This window comes from Phascolarctos cinereus, unplaced genomic scaffold, assembly GCF_003287225.1.
Source record: "Phascolarctos cinereus isolate Bilbo 61053 unplaced genomic scaffold, phaCin_HiC Scaffold_3;HRSCAF=262, whole genome shotgun sequence".
NCBI lineage: Eukaryota > Metazoa > Chordata > Mammalia > Diprotodontia > Phascolarctidae > Phascolarctos > Phascolarctos cinereus.
The window spans coordinates 2,803,326-2,813,636 of record NW_027555736.1 but is presented as its reverse complement, the minus strand read 5'-3'; the positions used below and the strand labels follow the sequence as shown (position 1 = coordinate 2,813,636).

At 39.4% G+C, this 10,311-nt stretch overlaps 1 pseudogene; it reads right to left on the bottom strand.

Moving 5' to 3' along the window:
• Positions 1–6,438: 6,438 nt before the first annotated feature.
• LOC110198694 (pre-mRNA 3' end processing protein WDR33 pseudogene) lies at positions 6,439–6,939 on the bottom strand (annotated as a pseudogene).
• Positions 6,940–10,311: the final 3,372 nt, after the last annotated feature.

The following is a 10,311-nucleotide window of genomic DNA, read 5'->3' as shown; positions in this document are numbered from 1 at the left end:
CTCAACAGAAGAGAAAAAAATGATAGCAATTCAACTTCCATAGTTCTTTCTTTGGATGTGGATAGCATTTTCCATTATGAGGTCTCTGGAGATGTCTTAGATCCTTGTATTGCTGAGAACGGTTAAGTTTATCAATATTAATCATCTCACAACGTGGCTGTTATTGTGTACAAAGTTCTCTTGGTTCTGCTCACTTCACTCAGCATCAGACCATACAAGTCTTTCCAGGTTTTTCTGAAGTCAGTCTGTTCATCATTTCTTATAGCATAATAGTATTCCATTATATTCATATACCACAACTTGGTCAGCCATTCCCCAATTGATGGGCATCTTCTCAATTTCCAATTCTTTGCCAACACAAAAGAAGCTGCTATGATTATTTTTGTACATATAGATCCTTTTCCCATTTGTTGATCTCTTTGGGATATAGCCCTAGAAGTTCCATTGCTGGATCAAAGGGTATGCACATTTTTATAGCCTTTGGGCATAGTTCCAAATTGTTCTCCAAAATGGTTGAATCATTTCACAACTCCACCAGCACAACAACACCATTAGTGTTCCAATTTTCCCACATCTTCTCCAACATTTATCATTTTCCTTTTTCATCATGTTGGCCAATCTGATAGGTGTGATGTGGTACCTCAGGGTTGTTTTGATTTGCATTTTTCTAATCAATAATGATTTAGAGCATTTTTTTCATGTGACTATAGATGGCTTTAATTTCTTCATCTGAGAACTGTCTGTTCATATCCTTTGACCATTTAACAATTGGGGAATGGCTTGTATTCTTATAAATTTGTCTTAATTCTCTATATATTTTAGAAATGAGGCCCTTTCCAATTGTTTATGTCTGACTTTATTTGTGGAAAAAAGCATTTTGTTTAGGGTTCTCTAAGTATACTATCATATATTCTGTAAAGAATGATAGCTTTGTTTCCTCATTGCATATTCTAATTCCTTCCATTTTTTTTTCTTCTCATATTGCTATAACTAGAATTTCTAGTACAATATTGAATAGTAGTGGTGATAATGGGCATCTTTCCTTCACTCCTAAGCTTATTGAGAAGGCTTATAGTCTATCCCCATTACAGATAATGTTTGCTCATGATTTTAGATGGATACTACTTATCATTTTGAGGAGAGAGCCATTATTCCTATGCTCTCTGATTCTTTTAAGTAGGAATAGGTGTTGTATTTTGTCATTAGCTTTTTCTCCATCTAGTGAGATAATCATATGGTTTCTGTTGGTTTTGTTTTTGATGTGGTCAATTATGCTGATAGTTTTCCTAATATTGAAGCAGCTCTCCATCCCTAGTATAAATCCTACCTGGTCACAGTGTATGATCTTTGTTTTGTATTTTTGTAACCTTCTTTCTAGTATTTCATTTAAAATTTTGGCATCAATATTCATTAGGGAAAATGATCTATTGTTTTCTTTCTCTGTTTTAGCTCTTCCTGGGTTAAGTATCCACATCATATTTGTGTCACAAAAGGAATTTGGTAGGACTCCTTCAACTATTTTTTTCCAAATAATTTATATAATATTGGAATTAATCATTCTTTAAATCTTTAGTAGAATTTATTTGTGAAACCATCTGGTCATAGAGATATTTCTTAGTGAGTTAACTGATGGCTTTTTCAATTTCTTTTCTCTAAAATGGGGTTAAGTATTTTATTTCCTCTTCTGTTAATCTGGCTAATTTATATTTTTGTAAATATTCATCCACTTTACTTAGATTTTCAGATTTGTTGACATATAATTTGGTACTTTTTTGGAGGTTGTTTTTTTTTTGTGAGGCAGTTGGGGTTAAGTGACTTGGCCATTGTCACACAGCTAGTAAGTGTTATGAGTCTGAGGCTGGATTTGAACTCAGGTCCTCCTGACTTCAGGGCCAGTTCTCTATCCACTGTGGCACCTAGCTGCCCCTAATTTGGTAAGTTTTTAAAGGAAGGCAAAAGCACACATTTTATTCACTTCTCTAGTGGAAACAGTAAGAATAGAAGTTGTCTGTTGTTCAAAGTTAAGTGTCTTTGCGGCCCCTCATTTGTCACCGTCATCCTACATTCCCCACTTTTAAAGTTATTCCAGATAGAGATTCTAATTCATCTATTTTCTGCTAACTTCTTCAATGGCTAAGATTGGTCACTAGACAGCCAGAACAAAAATGGGGCTCCAGATACTGAGTAAGATGATTAGAGCAGAGGAAAGAAAAGAATTATGGTAGAAAAGACTAAAAAATGTGGCATTAGAAAGTGACACTGAGGCTCAGATCCTTAAAATTTAGCCACTGCTCAGATTCTTAAATCTAACAAATAGCTCAGTAATGTTCAGATTCCTTAAGAGTTTGGCCAATATAATGGATCTTTAATAAACCTTGTCTCTGGCTGAAATAAGGTTTGGGTCAAATTCATTCAGGCAGGACCCACATGTCATGATTTTGGAGTCCCAGCACCCTTAAACCCCTAATCCTCAACATTTTTGTGTCTTTGTACAGGGAAACTGCCTAACCCCAAGTTCTTCTCAAGCCAAGATTAGAAGGTATGTAAGCTCCCCCCCACCTTTCTTCTCCTGCAGTTGTGGTCAATCTCTAAGCACCTAGGAAGGCTTGAAGGCGCTTTTTAGGCAGACAGTTATGAGGCTGTCTCACACTTGGCCTGACACTCTCAGGCTCTTTTCTCACTGGTTCAGTTCAAGGTCATGGACCTGGGTACACCTTCTGCAGCCTAGAGGACAAAGATGGACAACCTAACCAGAAGCATATGCCCAAATCTATCAATTCTCTTGGTGCTAGAGAATTGGGACAACTGCAAGTTCTTTTTGATTCCCTGAGGCTTACTTACTCCCTTCCCTCTACCCCCCTGAATCCTCCTTCATGGAGGTTACAAGGAAAAGTTAGATGGCTAAAAACATCTTAGCAGACTCTGGAAGTTTTGTTGTTGATCATTAAAGAATTTCAAAATACCTCCTTCCAACTCTTGTCACTCCCTTCTCCCATTCCCTTCCCTTGAGTCAAGAGGGTATCTGTTAATCACCCTCACAAGAGAAGAGAGTTTCACCTCCCTCCCCTTGCCTCTTAATTTGAACTCTACAGCATGGGATCCATTGGCAAAGGCCTGGGTCCCCAGGGCAATCTTTGCCCAGAAGCATCACCCAGGTTTAGCACATCCTGCTCAAGTTAAAGAATCTAGCCTCTGAACTTGGGCAAGTATGGTCTTTTAAAGTTGTAGTTTTAACTGTTAATGATGAGATGTTAATTCTTTGTGTAAAGTAATTTGGAAATGCATTTAACAAAAACTGAAGTCACCTAATTAGTAATGGGTTTGTTTCAAGTTTCAAATTGGTAAACTTTTTGTATCAGTTATGTCAAGCAACTTTTCATAATTTGGTTACTACTAAAAATTTTTCCTATTGTTGGTTATTGGTTTAATGTGTAAACTTGCCAAAAAGCTTGTTTGGGTTTTGTCTTGCTGAGAATTTACAAATACATAGAAATAATCTCTAAGCATTGGCTTTTTTACACCAAGACCAATTCATATTTGAGATATAAATCCTGGAAAAGTTTTTCCTAAGCTGTGATAAGTGAAACTTGCCATTTGAGGTAAAAGCTCATAGGATTGTATTTGAATTTTCTGATTTATCATAATCCACCAATAATCAATAATCCACTATCTGAGAGAAATGTCACAAGCTACTCAGAGAATGTGATACTGGTGGGAAGTCGGCATTGGGAAAAGCTGAGAGGACAATTTTAACCTCAGTCAAAGATGGGATCCTCCTGGCTCAGTTTCCCCATTATGTTCCTTTGAAAAGGAATGTTAACAACCTGGCTATTCCTGAGTCTGGATATGAGGTGGATTTGATACTACATGGTTGGAAAACTGAATTATCTGAATCCAAATACAACTAAGGATGTTTTATTCTGTCATATCTAGGCCCTGTAGTCTTTTCTATCAGATCTGTGTCTTCAGACTACAGGCCATTCACCTACAGTTGGTAGCAAACAGCAGTTGCCAGCCAATGTCCCCACATCAATCCCTGGATGCAGCCTGTGCTCGGTTTCAGTAAACCTCCTTTTTGGGACCCCCTTGAGGCAAGGACAGCTCTATGCCCCTTGCCAGCAGGAAACAGTTTCAGAAGCCTAGACCTTCACCCCTTACCCCAAAAGAATTTTGGTCCCATTTGTCTGAGAGGGGAATGATGATGATGGGATCTGGACCCCAAAACAAAAAAACCCTGGACTTTCCCACATGGCCAAATCTCTGGTGTATGCCAGAGGCTATAATCCTATCAACTGGCCTTTCATTATCACCTACACCCAATCTCCCAATTCTGTTACCTAGCCTCCCATTGTATTTTACCTCTAGATGGCCACTTCCCATCCTTAATTCTATCTAGACTCTATTCTCCTCTGGCCATGTGGTCCAGGTCTCTGGTGTTCTGTTCACCCCAGCTTACTTTCCACTACCATCCAGATCCTCATTATCCCCCCTCCTCCAGTCACCCCAAAACTACTTGGCCATTCCTAGATCCCTCCCACAGTCTTTCTGTATATAAGGCCCATCTTATTTCCATTAAGGTGCTCAGATTCTTAAAATATAGCCATTGTTGAGATTCTTATAATCTAGCCAATAGCTTAGCAATGTTCAGATTCCTTAAGAGTCTGGCCAATATGGAGGATGTTCTAATAAACCTTGTCTTTGGTTGGAAAACAAAGTGCCACTGACAAACTTTTCCTATTCACCATATCTGAGTCTTTCAAAACCATCTAAGATAACCAGTACTGACAGTTCAAATGAAGTTTCAAAGTAGGGAAACTCTCATTTACTATGATGGTATATATTCGTATACTTTGATTTGCATAAAAATGTTAGGGAAAAGATAACAGAGAATGGAGGAGTGTCATGCCATTTGAGAAGGGCAAAGGACATTATGGGAAGCTTTAGGATGGAGACCAGTGAGATTGATTTTGATTCCTGGAAAACAAAGTGGGCATATAATGAAAGAGGAGATCAATAAATACCTAGAAAAAGAAACAACAATCACAAAAAGCTAGCATGGCTTCATCAAGAGCAGGTTGTGCCAAAATAATCCACATTTCATTTTTTGACCTGGTCACTAGACTGGTAAGGCAAGGAAGCATCATTAAGGTAACAAAGAGATCTTTGTATTACAATGGCATCAGGAATTCAAGGGTTTAGGTTTTGGGGTGTTTTTTGGTTTTTTGTTTGTTTTAGTAATACAAACAATTCTTTTCAGTAGGGTTGAAGCCACCATGGCCATACTTGACTCTCCCACTCAACTGAAAGTGCTTTAAGTACTTTTGTTCTTGTTTTTGTCATTTGTCCTTCATTTTCAAAGAGGACCAATGGCATAATGGGGTGATGTCTTGACTTGTGCATAAATTGGATTTAAGTGAGGCAGAGTTGCTCAAAGTCACCAGCTTTATTCTCTCTTTCAGGGTCATTGAAGTCCAATGTGAAGACAAAAATCATGAACTGGCAATGGTCGGGGATGCAGTGGGTGACCTTGGCATCTTTGACATCTGATCACTCTCTAAGGACTTCATAATGTCTGCTTCAGCCAACTTTATGGGTATTAAAACTAATTGTTCTCATCTACCCATTTCACTGGGCTAAGTTTTCACATGCTTAGAGCAGAAACTCCATAACTCACTGACAGGTTTGAGCCCTGTCAGTTACCCTCAATGTGGTTTAGCCCATCTGTTGAGAGGGTTTTACTAGGATGAGGCCAATGTGTGTTCTATAGCTTGTTGCAGCCACAGGTGAGCACTAGGTAGACATCAAAGGTGGATAAGCAGCCCTGAACAGGGCTTGACAAGCCCTCACACAACAGGTGCTAGTCTTTGTTTTTGTAAAATTTACTTATAAGTGTGCTGCAGGCTGCTTGTCCAATGTGTCAACATTGTTTGCTTTGCCCCTAGCTCCTCTCCTAAAGATCTGGGGTTTTGGTGGACCACAAGTTCAATACCGGCTACCTATGTAACAGCTTACTCCACTAAGCTAATGGGATTTGGGGCTGCATTAAGAGAATCATAGAGAGTCATAGATAGCAGGACTAAGACAGATGGTTACTCTATAGTCCCTCCAAGGCCACCTATATTTGGAGCCTAGAGTTAGGAAGATCTGAGTTCAAATACTGCCTCAGAATCTTATTAGCCATATGAACCTAGGCAAATCATTTTTCCTCTGTTTGCCTCAGTTTCCTCAACTGTAAAATGAAGATAATAATAATAGCATCTACTTCTTAGGGTTCTTGTGACGATCAAATGAAATGATATTTTTAAAGTACTTTACACAGTGCCTGGCACATGGTAAAGGCTATATAAACTTAATTGGCAGTTGACTATCTTTGTTTCTTAAAAATACTAAGCCTTTTGCTGGGTTCCATTCTATATGTTTTACTTGTGCGGCATACCCTCAAAGAATTCTTGCTTCATTGCAGTGTCAAGTGTCCCAGATCCTAACAGTTCCATCATGAGAACAGGTAGCAAATTAATTTTCCATGGATAAGAAGCTGGTCTCTCTAATCACCTCCCTATGTACCTGGAACAGCTTGGCTCTGTTCATGTTAAACTAACAGCATTTCCCACTTGCCCAGTGGTCTGCTGTCATCATCCACATGTCAGAGTGGCCAGGGCATGGCTTTCATTGGGTTATTGTGAGCCTGTAGTATTGTTTCAAAATTGAAAATGAGTCCATTCCATAAGGTAATCTCCACTAGAACAATCAGCCACCAATTATCTCCCTTCAGGCATCCATGAACAACAGGTACTGGACATTGAACTTTACCCATAGGTGTTCAAACGAATGATGTGGTTGTTATTATATTTGTGGGTTATTCCCCTTTTCTGTGGGTGGGACCAGATCATTGTAATATTCTGCACTGGAGTGCCCAAATTCAGCCAATCTCTCTATCATACTCTGTATGTATACTACACTTTGATGAGTACAGGAAGTAATCTGTCATTTTATGGTTTCTAGCCTTTGGAATTCATTCCCTGGAATATGCAAATGACAAGGTGGAGAAGCATTTTCTGTAGTTTTTATAGAAAACATAATAGAGATGCTTTCTTGCTTGGCTATCTATTAAGGGTGGAGTCTTGGGCTTGATTTCCCTTCTTAGCTTCTGCTGCCTGTCCTCTCTATGGTGCCTCCATGCTCCAAAAATCTAAGATCCCCAGCCTCTGTGGCTATTGGGTTCTGTGACTTTAAAAACCCTTCATCTTAGGATACAGGGAAGCTGAAAATATGAGATAGTGGGATTCTTGAATTCTGCCATCCCATGAATCTGCTACTCTGGAAGCCTAACATCTTCTTGCTTTAACATATCCCAGATACTAAGAAGAGTGACCCTTAGCATTGAAGAATGAGTCAAGACCATGCTGCTGACTTCACTGGAGAGCTAAGATATAACGCCTCCACTGAGCTCTCTTCCTACCCTTCCCACAAAATAAATAGAACATGGGAGCCACAATTATGAGTGACAAATCCTTGTGGGCTTGGACAGTCATATCCTGAATGGTGTATTCCAAAGAAGTAAGTAAGTGGTGCCACTGCTTATGTGGGCTCTAGCATGTAAATATTTCCATTCTTGGCACATTAACAGGCCCCATGCTCATCTTTCCAATGTTCATCTTGATTTTGAAGAATCCATCCCAGAACACAGATGTGTTATTGTTGAAAGCAATTGATGACTCACAGCATCAGAGTTGGAAGGAACTTAGTTTCCACCTAGTTCACTCCCTCAGCTTATAGTTGTGAGCACTGAGGTCCAGAGAGAGAAGTAGAATAGGTGACTTCTGCTGTCCCTTCATGTTTGACAGCTCCAAGCCTCTGGTTCCCATGTTTAAGGTCTCACAGCACATTGGGGGTTGAGTCCTAGTCTCCTGAACTTCATTCTGTGGCCTGGTGCTACCTTATGGGTGATTGGCTGGCTGTTAGATTGATTGCCTGCTGGGGGATTTCTCTGGAAACAAATAGACCTGCTCCTTTCTCTGCTCCAATACCCACCTTCCACAATTTCTTCACCATCTCCCTGGACTTTAGCTTTCCACCCTCATATTTATGGAGATAGTCTGAGCTTATATATATATATATACATATATGTGTGTGTGTATATATATATATATATATATATATATATATATATATATATATATATATATATATATATATACACACACACATATATGTATATATATATATACACATATATGTATATATATGTATATATATATGTATATGTATATATATAATGTATATATATGTATATATACATATATATATGTATATATATGCACATATATATGTATATATATGCACATATGCATGGGTGTACTTGTGTGGGAATGTTCTCTCATGCATAGTGCAGGGGAGTTCAGATTGAGAGAGCCCACATGGAAATATCTGTTTGCAAATTGTATTGTTGCTCACAAAGGAAAAAGAGTATAACTGCTAGCAGGGAGAAACTCAGTACGTGGCCTCCATATCCACATTGGGCAGCACTTATGATCTGGTAGAAGGCCCTGAGCTCTTCAAGTCGCAAACTTAAACATAGTTTTATATGAATACTAAATGATCCCAATGGGAGATTGACCTGTTGCTTATGGAGTGTTTAGATGTTTAGCCCTCTGGTGTGAAGACTTGCCAAGTTCTTTTCAGGACTGTTCATCCACCTTTCACTCTACTCTCACCTGTAGCTCCAAGAAGGTATACCATGCACAGAGATCACACCCTAGTAAAACTATCATGGCAGATGGGCTAAACCACGTTGAGGGTAACCAACAGGCCCCAAACCCCTCAGTGAGTTAGGGGGTAATCTACCCCAGGCATCTGAAGCCTTCTCCCAGTGGAATGGGTGGATGAGAACAATTTGTTCTAATGGCCATGAAGGTTGCTTAAACAGGTGCAGTGAAGTGTTTAGAGGTTGGTCAGACACCAAAAATGCCAAGGTCATCCACTGCATCCTGGGTCATTGCCAGTTGTCACTATTTTTGTCTTGCCACTGGACTTCAGTGACTCTGGAAGAGAAAGTGAGGCTGTTGACTTTGTGCAATTCTGCTTCACTTCGATCCAATTCACACATGAGTCAAGACATCACTCCTTTCTGAAAATGAAGGACAAACAACAATTTTCTAAATTGCTCCATAAGGAGTGAGGAATAAAGGAGCAGGAACATAAGGAAGAACTTCACTAGAATTGTGTCAATGAAGCAAAAGGCTGCTGGGTAAGGAGGTTAATGAACACTCTCTGAGTTTGTTAGCCTTGGGCCATGTGCATCTTAAAGGCTGAGGACACACTACTCAAATTAGTCTTCACTGGTCAACAATGTGGAGGTACAGGCATAGGTATGAGTATAGGTATGTGTATGTATATGTGAATGTCTATATTAATGTATACATGTGTATGTGTGCATGTGTATATGTACACATATGTGTATATGCATATATACATGTAATGTATATATCTGTGTGTCAAAATGTTTACACGTGCATGAGTATTGCCTGTATCTGCATATATATGTAGATGTCAAAATGTATATATGCCTATATACCTGCAAATACATGATGTTTATAAAAACTAGATGGATTGCAAAAAGAAAGTACATTGATAGTAGCACAATAATATTCATAGCCTGGGGTTTCCAAACTCCTCCAAGTTATCCAGAGTCCCCCCACTTCTCTTGGGACCATGATTGGACACACAACTATCTGATACCACTGCTTCTGCTTCTCCAAGGCCTGGTTCAGACTTTCAGAGGCTAGGAACCTCTGTTTTCAAAACTCTCCCTGCCCAGTTGCTGCCACCTTTGTACCTGAGGCAGAGACGATTGGGACCAAGGTCACCTCTCATGTCTCTGATCTCTGGCCTACATGTAAAAAGGGGAGAGAAGACGAAATGGACAGAGGATAACAGGGTCAGAAATGGCTGAGTCAGCATGAAGCTCATTGTTACTGGCCCACAATTTTTTGAGGCACTCACCTCATTTCTGATAATCAGACTTTATTTAGACCCTGATAGATGACATACAAAGTCCCTCGAAGTGGCTTGCTACCATCTAAGTTCATCAAGATGATTAGAAAACTGCGCCGTTAACTCCCCTATGCACCCACCGACCCACAAGGCAGTAGGGAGACATTCAAGGTGTGAATGTTCTGAGTAAAGAACATCTAATCACATGGAAGTAGTCCTTAAGAGAGGTGATACTGGCAGCAGGGAGAAGACGTTTCTTCTGAGCCCCTGTGAGGGAAGTTCAATTGGATGGTCTTTAAATAATCTGCTAACATTTTA